This window comes from Carassius carassius, chromosome 4 (assembly GCF_963082965.1).
Source record: "Carassius carassius chromosome 4, fCarCar2.1, whole genome shotgun sequence".
In the NCBI taxonomy this organism is placed as follows: Eukaryota; Metazoa; Chordata; class Actinopteri; order Cypriniformes; family Cyprinidae; genus Carassius; species Carassius carassius.
In genome coordinates this window covers 17,754,086-17,773,617 of record NC_081758.1, presented here as the reverse complement: position 1 = coordinate 17,773,617, position 19,532 = coordinate 17,754,086, and the positions used below count along the sequence as shown (strand labels likewise).

Genomic DNA, 19,532 nt, shown 5'->3' with positions numbered 1-19,532 from the left:
AATTTCTGACCTTTGACTATCTAACAAAACAATTCACATTATCAGTGCAGAGGCCTGACCTTAGACTTCTTTAAATGGGGGAGTATTGATTGTCTGTGCACAACAGACAAACACCTTCCGCAGCATGTCTGGGACAGTACACCCAGTGCACAGACAAGGTGAGCAATTAATTAAACACACCACACACACACACACACACACACACACACACACACGAGGAAAGCTTATTGCATGAGCCAGCAAACAAACTCAACACAGTGAATCAATTACTGCATGAAAGGAGCACTTCTTTTGCATGTGTATCGTCCAGATCATTTGGAGTCCGATACCAAGTGCTATTAAGGCAAATACCAATAACTCTAAGTAAATTGAAGTAAAATCAGTAATTGCAGCCATTTAACTTTATACTATATAAAAAAGCAATAATCTTTTAATAAATTAAACATTTAATAAGCCAAAATCTCACATTAATAGACTTGTTTTTTTTTATTAACAATTACAGAAGACACAAAATATTCAGGTCTACAATTTAAGGTTTATGTAAATTATACATGGATTGCACGGTTTTAACATAACCAAACTTACTAAGTAACAAACTTAATGTGATGCATATTTGTCAGTCATGCATAAATGAAACGGGTAAGATTTCTGTAATGGTACTAATAAACAGAGCCTGTTTTAAATTATATATCTATCATCAGTAAATGCAATTAGCTTCAAACTCAAAAATTTAACTAAGTGAATATTGCGTGTGCAACAGAAAGGAGTATTTGAGTACAAAAATCTTAAGTGTGTGGGGTTTTTTTTTATTCCTTTTATTTATTTAAGCATATCCATTTTCAATTATGTATGACTGACAAGTGTGTGTCTTTAATTGATTTAATTTTTTTTACAATATTTCTACCATCGTTTACAAACTAATTTAAGTAAACTTCACAGGACATTTTATTGCAATATTTTATTTGAAATGTTTCTTTGTCATTATTTATTGTGTCTTTGACTGCTTGTGTTTTTCAAAATTTCTGTGTGTTGAGACAAGCGGATACAGGAAGTTATTTGCTTACATAGGTTTATTTTTAACTTATTATTATGCATTAATTGCTCATTCTAAATGCACCTGTATCAGTATATATCTGCTCATCCATAAATCCTGGGGATATTACAATGTTGTTATTATTGTATATAGTGCAACTCTAATTAAACTTTTTTTTTTTTTTTTGCATGAATAGGATTACAGTTATTGTTATTAAAATAACACACATTACCTAGTATTAGCCACCACACTGACTTTAAAGAAATACATAATTATATATCTAATTGAATCACGAATCTTATTAAAACTAGTCATAGTTCGTAATAAATTTAAGTATACAGTACTGTGCAAAATTCTGAGGATATTAGCATTTTCACCAACAAAACAAATGGTTTAAAGTCCGTTATTTCTATCTTTTGCTTTAGTGTGCCAGCAGGAAATATAAGTTTACATTTCCAAACTTTCCTTTTGCCATTAATTGTAATAATCCACAAGGAGGCTGACAACAGCTAGTGCATGTTTACCAAAGTACATTTGCAAGGGTATGGACATTATTAAGCTGTCAAGAACTCAATCTTCAGTATACATACAGAAATATGCGCACTGTATGTCAGAAAACATAATACATGGTACTTTCTTATATAAAAAAAACAAAAAAACAAAAAAAAAAAAACAGCTTTCATTAAGATATAATATAGATTAATCAAATCAGATTACTATAGGTCTCCTGATGCACAGGTCAAAAGCTTGCTAGTGCTGATTTGCAAATCAACTGATATCAATTAGAGGCACTACAGTGGTTCATCTGAGCAAATCTCTTAACTAAGTTTCCAAAATGCCTTAAGATAGATGACCTTTTGCACTGACCTCCTAAGTATATAGATACACGTATATGAATTCAGATCAACGCATAATCAATGAAGAATGATACATTTGTTAAAATAAAAAAAATAAAAAATTAAATATGAGAATAATGTCATTTTGTACATCAACAAATAATAAATAAAAATAAATTCCTCCCACCTTAATGTAATGCAATTCAACTAATATAAATTAGGAATACTTAGAGACTTTTAGACAAGATGATATGCAAGAAAAGAGTGATCCACAAATATGAGAACATGAGAAATTTTCTTACCAGTTTCTTACATAAATCTAAAATACAATTTGCAGGTGAGAAAATAGGTGACACTATTTAAATTCAATAGAGATTTTGAACTCCCCTTCCTTCTATATCAATGTTTTTCTAATAAACCTGCTGAGAATGCATAGTTTCTGTCTCGTTCTCAAGTTTATTTTGCCTGCTGTCTCTATAATGTTCACTTGACAAATTAATTCTGTAATGAAGTGTTGTAAAGTTATTTCAGGAGGGGAGGGAAAGCCAACAAAAAGAGAAGATAAAAAGAAAGAGGAAGAGAAAAAGAATATCAAAGATAATCATAGGAATGAGGTAGGAGTGGCCCTGGGCCATGGGGTCAATCTAAAGCTGAGCTTGTTCAGCCGGCCGCAGGCACTGAGCTGGAACTAAGTAAAGCCAAGCGACCGTGGGCATGGAAGTAAGCCAGAGAGCGGGATTCTGCAGGGGGCCGTACTGAGCCCCCTCTCTTTCTCTCTACCGCACTCTAACATTTTTATTAACACACTGGTAGAAAATAAGGGTGAGCCATAGAAAGAAAGAGGGAGAGATGGCAATCAAAAAAAAAAGAAATCCAGACTGTGATGGTTGGAAGAAAAGCGATTCCTATTTGTGATTGGAAAACTTTGGCAGTTATGTTACTGCATATATTACACACATTTTAGTAGAAACATTCTAAAAGAAAGGGGGTTAAATAGAGACACAATGAGGCGGAGAGGCACCATTCTGGAATGATGACTGAGAGACAAAGGAGGGCTGTCAGGCCGGCCAGACAGCTGTGAGTTGGGTGTCAAACTGCCTCCCCAGACCACCATCTGCTGACATCACCAGATGACACAGAAAATAGGATTACAGTAGCAAGGCATAAAATAAGATGATGACCTAAACAAAATACAACAGGCATGGATAAAGATGGATGAGGTGAATGAGGTCAGTCAAAGAAACACTGTTATGCTGCAAAGAAATTCCACACGAATGAGGAGATCAGAGTTTAATTTGGGATTAAATGTAAGAGATCTAGTGGGAGGCCCTAACCCATGCCACAGGACTCAATTTTATGTAAGCATCTGACAGCTTTGTAACACCAACAAAGCAGAAGATGATCTAATGTAGATTATCTTCAGGGTGTTGTGTCACTGACCTTTGAACATTTGTTTGAGGAGAAAAACAATCGCTTAACCACACCCAGTTTTGAGGAACACTAAAAAACAGAACCAGAATAAAACAGAATAAAGACAATGAAAGTGTGAAGAAGCCCGACATTGCAAGGCAGGGTACAGGTTGTTTCTTCAATTGTATTAGTCAGTAAATAAATTAAATACAACTGCTTGAAAAACCTGTTAACTTGATAAAATCATACTGGCTGACCTGTAACTTTTATAGGAATTGCAAATGCTCAGTTGAAGTGTGCATTTTGAATCAGGAGAGTAAAATCAAAGAAAGAGAAAATTCAAATGACACGACAAGAGTAATTATTTTTTGAAAATATCCAAGAAAGTCCAAGGTCTTTTCTAAAAACATATTCCTGGAATTAGGACTCCTAATCAACAATATAAGCAACAAAATCATGTTCTCAAAATATATGAGATCTCAGGTTTTTCTCAGAAGCACTATTAGTGACAATATGGCCTAAATTAATTATCATCGAGACATTTTTTATTGATTTTTTACATACATTTAAAAATATATTTAAATATATTATTATACATTTATGGAAACCATTTAAAATAATGCCAAACAGCAGGTAAATATTAATAATAGGTCAGTATATTTTCTGAAAAATAAATAAATAAATAAAATAATAATAATAATAATTGGATGCGGCTTGTAATTGTATCCACTTCAGGATTTTTTAAAAATATATATATATATATATAAATCACATCAGAGATCATACAAAAGTCACATATTAGTGTGAATTTTAAAGCCGGGAATGTTTCACTGTATTGTTATTGTGAAAGCTAACTACTGCTAACTCTCAGATAGCTTTCAGTGCTCATCAACTCATGCACTTCTTTGAGTGAAAATATCATAATGACAAAGTCTGAATGAACATGGGGCTGCTCGGAGGCCATTCTTACTAAACAGAGCCTCAGAGCTGTATCATTCCATTTGTGTCCCCAAGCTGCTGGTGTGTAAAGGGTGAGGAACAGCCCAACACTGGCTAATACACACCCCTGGAAGGACCCACCCTGCCCCGAGGCTGCTGTCGGTTTCTTGCAGGAGCCCAGTAGACATGTGACCAGGAACGACACCTCATGGCCAAAGGTTATTTCGGATCTCTGCAAATCTCCCTAGGCATGGCATCCGATTAAAGGCAAAGGGGAGAGCTTGGCCTCCAACCTTAACCTGTTAAGACCCTTGAAGTATTTTTTCTGACCTAGACTTGACTCCCTCATCTGTGATGTAAGCTATACTAATAAACCAATGATAGCAGCCCTGCACAATTCATTACGATGTTTCAGGGGCATTTTAAGCAGAGGCTGGCGCCAGACTCATTCTTGAACTGTATTTGATAAAGCCATTGTTTCCCTTTGTGATGTACGGTATGGACATCATCAGACAAGGATTGTTTCCACTGCATTAAGGAGAGGAGAAAAAGACCAGCAAAGTCTAATTAAACACCACAGTGGTTTGGGAATTTAGGCTTTCCAGATTAGAGATTCCATACTCAAATGAAACAACAGGGCTCTTATATAAGAAACATTCATTTCAGTTATTATTTCAAGGGACAGCTCACAAAAGAAGAGATTTTGATGAACTTTTATGTCCATAAAATTGTGCATAAAACACCCCATTGACGTTTATTACACACTCTTAAAAATAAAAGTTCTTCATTGGCATCTATGGTTCCATGGAGGACCTTTAACATCCATGGAACCTTTCCCATACACAAAGAATCTTTTTCAGTGGGAAAGGGTTCTTTAGATTATTAAAATGTTCTTTACACTAAAAAAAAATGGTTCTTTGAGAATGGTGAGTGCTTGTGCATGAGGGGATGGACAACAAACCCCCTGCTGATTAGATAAGTCCTAAACCCACTCAAACACAAGCAGCGAAGGCCATGTTTTCCACTCGCTCTCTGTTTGCCTCTCAGAGGGAGAGGTGATAAGGTGGGCCATTTGGGGGTCATTGCGATTAAACAGCAAGGGAGAGTGCATTCCTGCCAACTCCTCACAGGACAGAGAGGCTTTAACACATCACACTCTGACAGGTGTGTTACCGTGAGCCTCTTTTACCTGCAGATATAAAGCCATGAAATATATTAAAAAGATGCTTCAAGTATTCGCAAATGGATTCTTTGAAGCTAACCGGGACAGAGTTTAACTCAACCTTCTCGTGGACCCTTTTATCACAAAAGAGCAAGCGCAAAAACAGACATCATTTGCATTTCACATGTTTCAGCTGAAGCCTCTTCACAATCAAGCTGTGTCGGCGCTTGTCGTAGGGTGCACCAAAGGGCGGCGTCTGAGAGGAGGCACCTGGGGTGGCAGCAGGCCCTGTAGGGCTGTAGGGTGTGGGAGGAAGAGAAGACTTGGGATTACGGCTAATAGCATCTTGGAGGGATCAGTGCAGCCTATCTCATTACACCGAGGCACAATGAGCGCAACACTCTCAAAGCAGTTTATAATTATGGCTTTCCAGGCCACAAACAAACCTTGCTTATTACTCTTCTTCTTGAAGCTTTAGCTGTAGGAAATCAGCTGCTAATTGTGATATTTCCCTAATACTCAATGCACATGGGTGTCACAGGCTGTTTGCGTCTCGTCCCACTGACGCTTAATAAAGTTTTTATCTGTCAAGCCGAAGAGTGGGAGACGAGCCAAGGTCACTGCTGCGCTTTACAGCTCGCTGAAGAAAAGGGGGGAAAACATTCAGCATTGTTTACCTAATTATATAAATAATATCTCAAGAGCTCAAGGACATTCAAGGATATTTCTTCTCTAATCATCATGTGCAATTATGTACATTCTTAATATATTCTCATTGCATTCTTTCTAATTTTTTTCCCTCACCCACTGTTTTCTATAACAATTATATTAAATGTGCATTTCATTAAATTCAAATTTTATAAAAAGTTCACACAGATGGTGGGGGAGATGGGGCTGCTGCATGCCACAATTGCACACACATCAAAACACACATTGAAATTTAACTAGATGCACTAAATGTTAACTCTACAAAAAATAAAACAAGGAAAGAGCAGGCAAAAAAATTAAAATAAAAAATAACACCACAACATAACACAGGATGACACATCAGGTCCTAATTAATTGATCTGTGTTCTCAAACAGAGTATTTTATTATGTGCATTACTGCTGCTTTGATAGTAATTATCATGACTCCTGCAGTTCCCATAACCCTCGGCAGAAGCAGACGCTCCTCGCCCTCCCTTATCAAAAGCTGTCAAAGCAAAGCGCCCCATTAGTCTCCAAATGTAATAAATTGGTTGCATGAAACACACTCATAGCACATCTCTTCTGAGGAAAAAGGGGGAGAGCTGTTGCAAGAGGATGTGAAAGGGAAAAAAATGAAAATAATAAGTCTAATATCCTCAGATGGGGCCCCTGTCAGAAAGGAGTGAGTAGATGTTGACAGTTGTGTTGCGCGGCATGGCAGGGGCTCGTCAGTGAGCCATTTATTTGTGCTGATGGACTGATAGAGCAGACTGCTGCTGATAATAAGGAGTTCTCACACACTGTCTTCTGTGCATCTGAGCGCTAACAAACCCACTGCGGATCAACAAATTTATCAATGTTAAACTTTGTGCTGGGAGAGCTCAAAGAAGGCTGGGCAAGATGTTCACTTCGACATAATACTGTATTCATTTTTTTAAAGGGTTGGTAAAAAATAAATTAACAAAACAAAACACAAGACACTCTGATGCAATTACTAAGAAAGAATAAACAAGCATCTAAAAAATATTCAAACTATCTTGTTGATATTCTAAAAACTGTAAAAGCAAAAGAATGAATCTTTTTTTTTTAAGAAATCAGGTAATTAAGTTGACAAACTTACTGTAGTCTTTATGATTTGAATCAACTCACTGACTAATTTAACTGAAATGGTTGCTAAGTTAAAGTCATCTTGAAACAGAAGTAGCAATATACATTTACAATATACAATATACATACTTCCATATTATCCAAGTAAAACATATTACTGAAAAAAAGAAGAAGAAAAAAAGATATGGGGACTTGGCTCTGTCAGTCAGTTGGATGAAAGCAGGTCTGAACGTAAGCTTGCAGTTTGTTGTTAAAATGGGATGGGGGTTTAAACTGACAAAATGTATGGAGAAGTCCTGTCATTTCATTGGAAGATCAAGCTATTGTATACACTTAACAATTTTGATTAAAACAAACAAAGTCAAGAAATGTTTAATGAAACATATGCACAGATGAATCCTTCACAATAAGATCAATAGTATGCATTAAGAAAATAGTGTGAATTTGACTACTGAGTACTTCGGAGGGGAAGGTTTTCATTAAATAATAAACATTTTGGTCAGATTTTTTACACAAAGATATTGTATGGCTTCAGAAAACTACAGTGTCAATCCAACTATGGTGCTACTACATACTCTTTGAAGCTTAAAAACTTTAGCTCAAACTGTGTGGAAAAGGACGACAAGTACATTATTCAAAATATCTACTTTTGCATCCTCCACAAGAAACACAGCCATACATGGGATGACAAAGGAGAGCAAATGATGTTAGATTTGTGATTCTTTTAGGTGAATATCTCCTTTAAATGCTGCTAAGCAACACTAGTTTGTATGCATTGCAGCAAATTCATTTTTGCTGATGTGCACCGTGAGACAATAACCAAGCAACACTACGTCCAAGCAGCAAATAGTATTGAGTATGTAATTTGCTGTCCAATGCAGTTTTTTCCTCCATTTCACTTGCCCATGTGTTTCCATGGGATTGTTTGTTTTCACGTGTAACAGGTTCAATGTTGGAAAGAGAAACTCTTAATCCATTCCCTCAAGCCATAGCTTGCGAGTAGCTAGCAGCAAATCCTTAGGAAAACCATAGGAAACAATCTGATCATCAGGTCTTATCCTGATTAAACCCCCACAAGTTCATTGAAGGGGCACAGGGTTGCCCCGTTTTTTAGCAAAAATCTTTGCATTTCAAAGAAAATTAAATCTAAGACCAGGAACCTGATATTCTTTTGAAATGCGGCATTTGTACATCACAAACCTAATGCTAGAGCTCAAAACCAATGATGGTACATGCTTGCAGTCCATCTGCAAGGTTAAGGGTACAGGTTTAATCCTCTGCTTTAGCTATAGGATGCACCATATGGCTCAATGAGATCCATGACCCCAGCTCTTAATCTGTTGCTGGCCTCTGTCTAACTGTGTGATAATGCATGGTATTCAACAGGATGTACACTACATTGTTAAGAAGCTTGGGTTGTACCAGGAAAGACAGGTTTAAACAAAAGTGTTGACGTTTCAACTCATCGTCTCATATGTTTTGTGTCTGAGTTATTCACATTCAATTTCTATAAAGCGAAAGATGTGATCATGGGGGTAAAAACAACAACAAATAAAGTGTGCTCTTTATTCTAAAATGAAATGATTTATTATTGCCTGAAGTGCTTAAATGTTTAATGAGCACTAGAAATGAAACAACTTTTCAAAAACAGCATACTCATCATAATACGAATCAGAATCAAAGTGAAAGAAAGGAAAGATTTACTATGAAGCTAAATCACATTCTAGTACAGCACTTACCCTCATCCAGAATACAAAAATAAATGAAACCCAGAAAAGATGCTGCCAACTGGTTACTAGTAGTAGGGCAGCAAATGTTTGCCTCTAATATGTGGTAACACCCAGAAGGCCTCATGGTCAAGTATGGGATGATAATGTGATTTTAAAATGGTTGAGGCTCCAGAACTTTGTTACATTTTTCATTGAACCCAGCTGAACTCCTGTCTACTTGCACCAGCTCATCCCACACTTTAAGGCATGATGAATAAAGCCTAGGGCTGGGAGGATAGGAAAGAGACTTCTCTCTGTCTATTACATAGAAATCATGAATCATGATTATGAATCAGTTCAGTGAATTCACAAGATCACAATCACAGGTTGAACTACAAAGAAAAAAGTCCTGGAGATGTGTATCTGCTTTTAGACTGAATGTTGACCAGACGTGCAAGATATTTTTTTTGCAAATACCATTACTTAATGTAATTAGAGATTTACGTCTATGCTAATAGTCCAAACAAGTCTTGCTGTACAGTTCTTACAGTATAATGTTTTGCTACAAATTTAGCCTTTCACAGGGTTGCAAATAATTTTTTAGAAGTAAAAGTGTGTAAAAAATTTAATGACATTTAAAACAAAAATGCAATATTTCACTCTAAAATGTCAGTGCTGTACATTTTGTGAAAGTATGGGAAATAGAAAACCTACAGTCGTGGCCAAAAGTTTTGAGAATTACATAAATATTGGAAATTGCTGCTTAAGTTTTTATAGTAGCAATTTGCATATACTCCAGAATGTTATGAAGAGTGATCAGATGAATTGCATAGTCCTTCTTTGCCATGAAAATTAACTTAATCCCAAAAAAACCTTTACACTGCATTTCATTGCTGTCATTAAAGGACCTGCTGAGATCATTTCAGTAATCATCTTGTTAACTCAGGTGAGAATGTTGACGAGCACAAGGCTGGAGATCATTATGTCAGGCTGATTGGGTTAGAATGGCAGACTTGACATGTTAAAAGGAGGGTGATGCTTGAAATCATTGTTCTTCCATTGTTAACCATGGTGACCTGCAAAGAAACGCGTGCATCCATCATTGTGTTGCATAAAAATGGCTTCACAGGCAAGGATATTGTGGCTACTAAGATTGCACCTAAATCAACAATTTATAGGATCATCAAGAACTTCAAGGAAAGAGGTTCAATTCTTGTAAAGAAGGCTTCAGGGCGTCCAAGAAAGTCCAGCAAGCGCCGGGATCGTCTCCTAAAGAGGATTCAGCTGCGGGATTGGAGTGCCACCAGTGCAGAGCTTGTTCAGGAATGGCAGCAGGAAAGTGTGAGCGCATCTGCACACACAGTGAGGCGAAGACTTTTAGAAGATGGCCTGGTGTCAAGAAGGGCAGCAAAGAAGCCACTTCTCTCCAAAAAAAAACATCAGGGACAGGTTGATCTTCTGCAGAAAGTATAGTGAATGGACTGCTGAGGACTGGGGCAAAGTCATATTCTCCAATGAAGCCCCTTTCCGATTGTTTGGGGCATCTGGAAAAAGGCTTGTCCGGAGAAGAAAAGGTGAGCGCTACCATCAATCCTGTGTCATGCCAACAGTAAAGCATCCTGACAACATTCATGTGTGGGGTTGCTTCTCATCCAAGGGAGTGGGCTCACTCACAATTCTCCCCAAAAACATAGCCATGAATAAAGAATAGTACCAAAACACCCTCCAACAGCAACTTCTTCCAACAACAGTTTGGTGAAGAACAATGCATTTTCCAGCACGATGGAGCACCGTGCCATAAGGCAAAAGTGATAACTAAGTGGCTCGGGGACCAGAATGTTGAAATTTTGGGTCCATGGCCTGGAAACTCCCCAGATCTTAATCCAATTGAGAACTTGTGGTCAATCCTCAAGAGGCGGGTGGACAAACAAAAACCCACTAATTCTGACAAACTCCAAGAAGTGATTATGAAAGAATGGGTTGCTATCAGTCAGGATTTGGCCCAGAAGTTGATTGAGAGCATGCCCAGTCGAATTGCAGAGGTCCTGAAAAAGAAGGGCCAACACTGCAAATACTGACTCTTTGCATAAATGTCATGTAATTGTCGATAAAAGCCTTTGAAACGTATGAAGTGCTCGTAATTATATTTCAGTACATCACAGAAACAACTGAAACAAAGATCTAAAAGCAGTTTAGCAGCAAACTTTTTGAAAACTAATATTTATGTAATTCTCAAAACTTTTGGCCACGACTGTACATGTCCAACCTGATCCAATGGATTCATTGGAGTCCAACTTGTTCCCATTTGAAAGAAAATGTATAATTACATACATAAACAGTCTGAGATACAGCTGAGAGCAGGATTGCTGTAAAAGAAAAGGCTGGGAATGGTAAAGGGCAGCAAAAGCTTTTTACCACAGTCAGCTAAGGCTTCAATCACAATAGCCTATAAATTAAGTCTACCCCTATAGATTCATTATGACAGTACATTATGCCACACACACAAAGACACAATATGTGTTTTCCATAGGGACACACACAAAGCATACTGATTTCTGCCTTGAACGGGGAGTGAACAGGTCATTCACGTCTATAAGTCAAGGAGCTCTTTTGAACCAAATTCTAAACACAAGCAACAAAAGCCAATGCTGAATCAAAACTCTGATACATTAATCTTCAACTGCATAAATGATTGCAGTAATTGACTGATTGGAAAAGGTTGGTCAATGCTAACTGACTGTAAACTGGTGGGCGCTGACCTCACAACAGTGAAAACATGGAAAGCTGCTAATTGGGATCAATGAAACCTGCCGATTCATTTAAAAGAAACTGTCAAGTTCTGATATGAAGCAGAGACTGTCAAATTCAGATGGACAACATGTTGGTGGTCATGTACTGTACTTAAAGTAAGGCTTAAGACATAGAAGGCTTCGAAACATCAAAAGAGAGTCTTGTTTATCCATCAAGGAGTGTTAAAGAGGACAGTTGCAATTACCTCTTTATTTCTGCATTGCCAATATAAGGTCATGTCCTCTATAACTATAGCTTCACAATTCATCTAAATCAAACTGACACCACAGTATAGCTTTGTATGCAAAAGGATGTGATTTGATTAATAAAAATATAGCATGGATGTAAGAGGAGGAGTGGTTCTGTTAGCATTCTACTCCACATATAAATGACAAATTACTACAAATAAAACATAATAATACAATAATTAAACTGTCACCCCGCTGCACGGAGGATCATCCAGAGCCCACCGCAGATGGAGAGCCAAAGCCCGCGGCGACCAACGAGCCATCGCAAGAAAGAGTGTCAGACCTGAGGATCGACCCGGAGCCAACGCCTCATGAATCATCTGACCAGGTCCAAGAGCCGTCAATGATGGATTATACAGTGGAGAGCGAGGACGCGGAGGAAAGCCCCGCGCACTTTACCACTGCTAAGGGTGAACTGAGGAAGGACTCGGGAGATTTAATTGACTTTTATTCAGAACTACCCAGTCTTCCATCATCATCTGAAATCTCTGTCTGTCCTGTTATGGCCATGGAGGCCATTTTTTAAATGTCTATCTGCCCCGAACATTCTGTCTGCCACTTCATGACTGTTGAGGTTGTGCCCAAACTGTCTGTTTGTCCTGAACTATCTGTCTGTCCTGTCTCTACCATGGAGGTCTTTCCCTATCTCTGGTGCTCCAGTGCTGGAAGTGGCCATCTGGTGTGTGTGTGTGGGCAGCACACACCATCCCTGAACCCCCGGACTGCTCAAAACTTCCACCCAGCCTCCATCTCCCACCACATCTTTATCAGTCTTCACCACTGACTCTGTCTGTGATCTGTGATGTGGGTTTGCCGCGGGTCTGCCAGTCTCCATCAGCATCATGGTTGGAGGATCCCTTGTCTTCGCCTCCGAGGCCCAGACTCTTCTTCTGCCCGTTGACCCAGCAGCTCCACAATGGCTCCTAGCTTCCTCTTCTCCACCATGGCCATCAGTTCACCAGCTCAGCCGGGCTCCCTTATCCCTCCGGGTCCACCTTGGTCAGTCATCGACTTGCCATCGCCTCAGGACTCCACTACACAGCAGCCTTGCGGATCCCCGCCTTTGCCTTGTCACCTGAGCCATCTGCTCCACCTCGGACCTCCAGATCCTCCCCGTTGCCCTGGCTCATTGGCTATTTGTCTCTGCCTGGGGCTCTTCTCCCACCTGCTCCACTACTGTTGGTCACCCCCTGGAGTCATCAGCCATTCCTCCACCACGGCTCCTCCATCCATCGACTCCACAGTGGGCCGTCATGTTGGCTGCGGTCTGCAGCTTGGCTCTGACTCCTCCCACCATCTGATCTGCCTTGGCTCCTCCTGTCTCCATCCTGGCTCCTCCCTCCACCTGATCTTCCATGGTTCCTCCCTCAATCGTCGCCACCTTGGTCACCAACTTGCCTACCTTCCTGCATGTCCTTCACCATTTCCTATTACAATCACAAATCTGCTCCTTTGTCCTGCTCCTTAGTCCCCTCTGTCCCTCCTTTGTTTTTGTTATGGTGCGAAGTTGCGCCTGGCCATAGAGGGGAGTACTAACACAGTCATGGACTACTTTTGTATTTTTATTTAGTTTTTGTCTTCATGACCATTTTTAGTTTGACCTAGTGTCTGTCTCTCTTTTGATTAGTACATTCAGTTCACCTGTGTTCTTTAAAAAAAAAATAGTTCCCTTATTTTAGTATCTGTATAAGTTCTCCCTGTTCTGTTCAGTCCTTGGCCAGTTATTAGTTATGTATGCTGCTTGTGTTACCCTGTGTTTTGTATGAATCTTCATCATCTTGGTACTATAACTATTAAATGTTATTTGTATTACTTCATCTTTATCCGCCGCCCTTCACAACAGCATGACAATTATATTCTACATAATAATAATAATAATAATGATGATGATGATGATGATAAACAGTGAGTGTGGCATGAGATAACAAAACTCTGTATTCAGCACAATGTTCCTGCATGGTGCTCTATAATCAGAAGGCTCATTGCATAAAGCAAAGAGCCAAGTGGGTCAGGACCTGCCACTCATCCCGTGAATCGCATGGATCAAAGATGTTTAGGCTCCATCTCGTTTTTAAAGAGGAATAGAAAATGAAGGACGTGTCTTCTGATCCCCGACAAGGGAGAGCAGCAGTGAAAAATTACAGTCGACTGCTCAAAAACGCCATCAAACTTTCATTCACCCCCTCTTCTAAAAAATTAATTTAGAAAAAGGAAACACAGGGAATCACTGCACTGTGATACAGTGTCAATATATATTGATAACAACTTGATACCTTCCCCATAGATTCTCTCGTAAAACAAAAGGGTAAAAACAAAAACTGTGCTCTCTGGGCAAGTTTCACTCCACTTTAGGACCAGTTCATTTGATGACATAATGGAAGTGAATGGGGCCAATATGTAAATGTAAAAATACTCACTGTTTTAAAAGTATAGCCGTGGTTAATATGGTTTTAGTGTGAAAAAATAGCCAGTAATTTCTGTGTAATGTAACATCCAACTTTTCTTGACATGAAAATGCAACAACATAAACCCTAAAATGCCAATTTAAACAGCTTTATATCTCAAATAATACAATTTTTAACCGAATAATGAAAGTGCTTTAAAAATTATATTGTGAAAACAAACAAAAAAGAAAATACCCTAGTCACATTTCCCTCTAAGTTGTAAATAAAACAAATACTAGTAAGGAATCTTTTAAAAGAAAATTACATAAATTATGTTTAAAACAAAAAATGAAAAACAATTTAAACAAACAACACTACAACTGCTAAAGGACAAATCACTGATTATTAAATAGGTATAATGTTCAAATTAAGAATGTTCAGATCCAGATTTCCCACCTAGTGCAAATCTACATATTTTCAAGATCAAAATAAGGGGTTGCCCAAAAGTCGAACAGTCTACCAATGTGACTCTGTTGCTGACATGATCCCTCAGGACAGCTTTTAAAGTCACAAAATGTGCTGAATAATTAGGGCTGGGCAATATGGCCTAAAAAAAAAAAAAATCCCAGCTTTTTTCACAAAAAATCAAATTTAAGATTTCAATCGATTTTTTCCCCCTTACTTAAAATTGATATTCAGATGACAAAGAAATTGTTCAAAACAAGTTTTAACTATTTTATTTTGATTTTACCCTCTGGGATTTGATCTGGATTTCCCCCTTGGGGTAAAAGTGCAATCAGAAATAACAAGTCAAAAAGACAAGATGGCAGGCCCTGCCATTGTAAACAGTAAAAATGTTACATAACATAAAATCTAACATAACATTCTTATCATACTGGATACAGTTTGTAAATGTTTGTAAGACTGTCAGAGGTCTTCACAAATTTTTATTTTTTTTATGGGAGCTGCACTGATCAATCAGAGAGCCACTTTTACCGCAAAGTATCAAAAGTTACATCTAGTCACAAACAGCATGTCTTTTTATCAATTGGTACAAAAGGCTATCATTTTTTATCATTTACAAGTCAAATTCATAACTGAGACAATTTGATAAAAAAGCAGCATTACCTCAATGCTGGAAAGACCTTAAGTTATATATATATATATATATATATATATATATATATATATATATATATATATATATATATATATATATACATATATGTATATACAACCCATCATGCATCTAACCATCCAAGTGCACACTCGGCGTTAAGAGCTGTTAACATTAAAAGTCTGTCTAAACTTGACACCACACTACAGTTACAAATCATCTGAACATATTGTCAGTATATTTCTTCATTAATTAGAATGAGGCATCAGTTTACTGATGGGGATCGTGTCGCATCACGCCGAATCCAGTGTAGACAACATCATTGGGTTCTATTGTCTTTTGGTGGAACGTGCCACCCATGTCCGGTGCAGACATGGCGTGAATTTTTTTATGGGTTATGTTATAGCCCTGCTTGTTTATATGAAATATCTGTATTGACTGCATGATCATATCATCGTATTAATTACTGCCATGGGAGCAACAAAAGTAAAGCTTGGCGAGTCCTGCAACTGCTGTAGGTTGCTTTTTCGTGGGTGTGCTTGTGCTGCCATGGTCCTGTTCATTTCGTAAGGTGAAACATCTCTCTCACTCGGCAGCATGTCTCTATGGCAAACGTGCGGGAGGAGGGTTGAGCCCTTTTGGGACTACAGGAGCCATGAGTGGAGCGTCGGCGGATGTTAAAAAGAAAACCGATTTTTATTCAAACAAATCGATGTAAACAACACATTCGAGTTAATCAATAAAATCAATTTATCTCCTAGCCCTATGAATAATAATAAAAAAAGTCAAAAAGTTCAAGTTCATACATTTTTCCTGAGATCCCAGACCAGCACCAGCATCCACTTAAAAGGAGGGTGGGAAAGTACAACTAAATGAAGATCACAATGGAAGATCAAACAAGTGGATTTTGCTGCATCAGGGGTACATGGTCAGAGGCATTCAATGACACAGAGACACTGCGCCCGGTGGACCACTGAATTAAGCAAGACTATAGACTGAATGCACATACGCACCAGTGACTCTCTATTAAGCAAAATACATGGACCAGTGACATCGTAAACATCAGCAATATGCACCAGTGATCTTACACAAATGGGCCAAATGCCTGCATGCCAACAGTTTCAGTCAAACACATTTTGTTAGGACATTTGTAGAAAACTAGGATAAAGTTAGTATAACAATTTGTAGAATGTTCAAATCTCTCTCTCTCTTTTCCCCCTGGTGTAATACAAGCAGCTAACTCCCGTTAAAACATCTTTACTTTGTTTCAAGGTCTTACAGTTGAAACAAAGTCCATTCAAAAACAACTCCGCTTCCAACAATGAAAAGGTGAAAAAGACAAGAAGACATAAGACAAACTAAATAAATAAATATCTAGCTCTACATCAAAGGAGGTTTTTTTCTTTTCTTTTTTTAACAAAGTTATTCTCAGCTCTTGTGATCTTTTCATTGTAAATACAATTAGGGTTAATTACCCACCTGTGTTGGGATTCATGTAGTGGTGCAGAACAGATCATTACAGTTCAGGTATGCATTAACTAACTTTTGTTAACAATTAATCACTGTTTACACACTGGACACTGTTCTCTTTGTAATTAATGATCAGTTCTAGCAATGAGTAACCTCATCTTAACCCAAGTAAAGCAAAAGAGAGCATGTGCTTCTAACGCTTGGATATAATGGGAACGGCATGAAGCAAAGCTGCGAGTGATCAGTGGTTTCTGAGATATTGCTAACACATACTTGAGAATATGAGTGTGATGTTAATGTGTGAGATTTTTCAAGGTTCATTAATGGAGACATGAGGGTATTTTTTTAATATAAAAAAGGGGTGCTCACACTTGACTTTAAACAACCAAAATTTCAGACACTTCAAAGAATAAGAGCAACAAAATATGATCTCACACTTGAGCACAATTGTTATTTTTTTAAATTATTAACATCTAAATACAACATATTAAGAAAGTATTACATATTGATCAACTGTTTTGCCATTTTAACTTTTAAAAATGCTGAAAAAAAGGCTAAGCTGAATTTTCAGCGACACCAGTCTCCAGTGTCATTGGGTCCTTCAGAAATACTCATAATTTAATATTCTTCTAAACCATGATCTCATGCTAAGCAAAATGAGCATTTCCTCCATGTTTGATCCTCTTTTGACTGCAAGAATTTGTCAGGTCAGCATTCACCAAACTTTTGCACGCAGCATAAGAAATTAATTCTTAGCATATCCTTACATAAAAACTCTCTCAGTTTTGTGTGCTTCTGAAAAGAGGTGAATGAAACACAAAAGTCTGGTGTGACCGCCCCATTAAACATGATAAATATCATGTTGCACCCCGACTTTAAAACATGAGATAACACATCACAGGTCTGAGATTCAGTCCATCACACTCACACACACTCACACACACTCACACACACACACACACACACAGAGAGAGAGAGAGAGACTGTAGCCCGACATTGGCATTGTTCCTGTTTGTAATCCATCCAAATGCTTGTCTAGGCTTCCTCTGTGGTTCAGTTCAGTTGTGCTGGCAATTGGCTTCAACACCTAGAGTGTCTGACTGTTGGTCAGTGTGGGCATAAGGCTCAACTCCCCTTACCCAGTGCTGGTGGACCAGGGGGCTTTTCAGGAGATTTGTTCCAGTTTATCTGCATATTTCAACTGGCTTTAGTGTGCTGCTAACTGATAAAATGCTGCCAGTCTCCCCGAGCTCTGCCAATGCTGAGGCTCACTGACCTTCCACTGAAGATTTCTTTTTGAACGAGGGAGAAAAGGAAAAAAAAAAAAAAAAAAAAAAAAAAAAAAAAAAAAAAAAAATTATATATATATATATATATATATATATATATATATATATATATATATATATATATATATATATATATATATATATATATATATATATATATATATATATATATATATATATATATATATATAGGGAAAATTCCAGGCGGGTGGAAGAAGGCTCCGACGTTTATCATGTTGGGAACAAAAAAACAGAGACTTTAGATGTCCTTCCCTTTCCAAACACAAAAGTGTATAATATCCCCACACACGAGCATACAAAATACCAGCATGGTAAGCTGGTACCAGCATGGCTTCATAGATGATTAAGTGTAACAGACAAGCTGCTATATGTCTTGACATCACCCACCTGCACAAGTAAAACCAGCATAGCTTTCATGAAAACATTGCCACACAGTGTGTAAAAAAAGGACTGTGTGTGGGAATCACACATAAACCTAAAATCAACTTAATTGTGGGGATCAGCTAGAGGAGCCTACAGGAAAACCACTTCGTTGTAACGTTCTAAAAGTTTTCCTAATTAAAAATCTATATTTTTTGAGTACAAAAAAAAGTGTATTAATCAAATATACTGACAGTTAAATACCAGGCTTTGTAATAATGCATATGTTCTTGGTTTGCTATTAAATTGTAAATCTTAAGGACTAATAAGTAATAACAAAATATAAATCATAAGAATTCTGTGCCCTAAAATGTGAGAGTCAAGACCCCATGCATTTCTTGCATCTCAGTTAGAAAACTAAACCATCAAGTCTCAAATTAATAGGTCAGAGATAAATCTTGCTGATGATGACAGAATATTATTATTCTTTTATTGTGTTTATATTGGACTTGTCAACATCACAACCATAACTGAGACTGGCTGCATTGATCTGGGGAAGAATAATAATTGTGACACTCAAGAGACGCACAAAACAAGATCCATTAAAGATTGCATCACAGCTCTCCAGAAATGTAGGAGATGGGTAAAAATTTAAACTTGGAACTGGAACTGGCGTGCACAAAAACAAAAGCTGACAAAGTTCAAAGATGGTTCACTTGGATAATACCCAACCCACCCTGACCCCAAATCCAGATTGCAGTAAAATCAGGGAAATATTGTCCTCGCTACAAAAGCACAAATGAAAATATCAAATGAGTCAGACAGTATATATCATACTGTCAGACAGTATAACATCTCACAAAGCCAAGTTAAAGTATGGGCAGCTCTTCACCTTTTTAGTGCAGGGGTGATGGTCAGGTCAACCTCATCATCCCCCTGCTCTGGATTATAGATTATAGCTGTAATCTTG

General features: G+C 37.8%; 1 protein-coding gene across 2 annotated transcripts in view; it reads right to left on the bottom strand.

The window, feature by feature from the left end:
- Positions 1-19,532, bottom strand: part of LOC132138834 (cotranscriptional regulator FAM172A homolog) — a 188,995-nt gene that overhangs the window by 49,643 nt on the left and 119,820 nt on the right. The window lies entirely within an intron of this gene.